The 2,398-nt window shown below is 44.2% G+C and overlaps 1 non-coding gene across 1 annotated transcript; it reads right to left on the bottom strand.

The window, feature by feature from the left end:
* Window positions 1-239: 239 nt before the first annotated feature.
* trnav-aac (transfer RNA valine (anticodon AAC)) lies at window positions 240-312 on the bottom strand. The gene has a single exon. It is a non-coding gene; the product is annotated as a tRNA-Val (tRNA).
* Window positions 313-2,398: the final 2,086 nt, after the last annotated feature.

The raw sequence follows: 2,398 nt of genomic DNA, 5'->3' as shown, positions 1-2,398 counted from the left end.
TCTCACCGCTCCTCCCCCCCGATCAAAAATGGAGCAGTCAGAAAAAGGACATCAAACAGTCTCTCTTATCTTGGAGACATCAAATATCAACACTGTTATTTGAAATATCAAAATATTAAACTCCAGCCAAGTTGAAGGGTTATTAAAATCAGCAGAAATAAACAACAACTTTGTTAATATTGCACCATTAATATCAATTATTCCATTTTTTCTAATATTCAATTGAACAATGTTCAAAATGTTTCCACCCGGTTTCAAACCGGGGACTTTTCGCGTGTTAGGCGAACGTGATAACCACTACACTACAGAAACACTGCGATTGACAAAGTGCTAGGAAAATAACCAGAGCTTTAACCTACACAGCTGGCCGATACTTCAGGAGCTGGTTTTACGAGGATCGAATGACGGTGCTATATTTAGGAAGGCTGTGAGTGTGGCAGGAATTGATCTCGTGTTTCCAAGACTTTACACATAGGAACAGGAGCGAGTGGTTAGGATCTGGGATGCACGGCTTGAAAGGGCGGTGGAGACAGACTCAATCTTATCTTTCAGATGGGAGTTGGTTAAGTGTCTGAAGGAAAAACAATTGCAGGGCTCCGGGGAAAGGGCGGGTGAGTGGGACTCGCTGACAGTCGGCACGGGCTCGATGGGCCGAATGGCCTTCCGTGCTGTAACCTTTCCATGATTCGATAAGTTAGTGGCACATTTCATAGTGTGGGTGGAAGCAGAACATTGCAAAGGGACATGGATTGAGTCGGCAAAACTAGAGGCATCTAATTCAGGAGATTCGCGGGGCACGGAAATTCGGGAGTTTAATGACTTTGAAAGGAACATTTTTGTTTGGTGCCATTTCGGTCAGAGAAAAGTTTGTGAAATGAATTTATTGCAGAAAGGGATGCAGCATTTAACCTTCTGCCTTAACACTTCTTTCTGGGTGTCAGGTCACATTTCGTTTGAATGTTATTCTTCCAGAATTGCTATAAGAACATAAGAACACAAGAATTAGGAACAGGTGCAGGCCATCTAGCCCCTCGTGCCTGCTCCAACTTCCCCAACATCGGGAACAATCCACCCACAGCTAACCAGTCCTGTCCCATCAAAATCTTATATGTTTCGATGAGATCCCCTCTCATCCTTCTAAACTCCAATGTATAAAGTCCCAGTTGATCCAATCTCTCCTCATATGTCAGTCCAGCCATCCCGAGAATCAGTCTGGTGAACCTTCGCTGCACTCCCTCAATAGCAAGAACGTCCTTCCTCAGATTAGGAGACCAAAATTGAAAACAATATTCCAGGTGAGGCCTCACCAAGGCCCTGTACAACTGTAGTAAGAACTCCCTGCTCCTATACTCAAATCCCCTAGCTATGAAGGCCAACATACCATTTACCTTTTTCCTGCCTGCTGGACCTGTATGCCAACTTTCAATGACGGATGAACCATGACACCCAGGTCTCATTGCACCTCCCCTTTTCCTAATCTGCCACCATTCAGATAATATTCTGTCTTCACGTTTTTGCCCTCAAAGTGGATAACCTCATATTTATCCACATTATACTGCATCTGCCATGAATTTGCCCACTCAGCTAACCTGTCTAAGTCACCCTGCAGCTCTTAGCGTCCCCTTCACAGCTCACACCGCCATCCAGTTTAGTGTCATCTGCAAACATGGAGATATTACACTCAATTCCTTCATTGATGTACATTGTAAAGAGCTGGTGTCCCAGCACTGAGCCCTGCAGCACTCCACTAGTCACTGCCTGCCATTCTGAAAAGGACCCTTTTATCCCGACTCTCTGCTTCCTGTCTGCCAACCAGTTCTCTATCCACGTCAGTATATTACCCCCAATACCATGTGCTTTGATTTTGCACACCAATCTCTTGTGTGGACCCTTGTCAACAGCCTTTTGAAAGTCCAAATATACCACATCCACTTGTTCTCCCTTGTCCACTCTACTAGTTACATCCTCAAAAATTCCAGAAGATTTGTCAAGCATGATTTCTCTTTCATAAATCCATGCTGACTTGGACCGATCCTGTCACTGCTATCCAAATGCGCTGCTATTTCATCTTTAATAATTGAATCCAACATTTTCCCCACGACTGATTCAGGATAACCGGTCTATAATTACCCTCTTTCTGTCTCGCTCCCTTCTTAAAAAGTGGTTTTACTATAGCTACCCTGCAGTCCATAGGAACTGATCCCGAGTCAAAAGACTGTTGGAAAATGATCACCAATGCATCCACTATTTCAAGGGCTACTTCCTTAAGTACTCTTGGATGCAGACGACCAGGCCCCGAGGATTTATCATCCTTCAATCCCATCAATATCCCACATAATAAGGATATCCTTCAGATGCTCTTTCTCACTAGACCCTCGGTCCCCTAGTACATTTGGAA

The sequence above is a fragment of the Pristiophorus japonicus genome, unplaced genomic scaffold (genome assembly GCF_044704955.1).
Source record: "Pristiophorus japonicus isolate sPriJap1 unplaced genomic scaffold, sPriJap1.hap1 HAP1_SCAFFOLD_45, whole genome shotgun sequence".
Lineage (NCBI taxonomy): Eukaryota > Metazoa > Chordata > Chondrichthyes > Pristiophoridae > Pristiophorus > Pristiophorus japonicus.
Note: the sequence above shows the minus strand (reverse complement) of the source record. Positions and strands in the feature narration are given on the sequence as shown.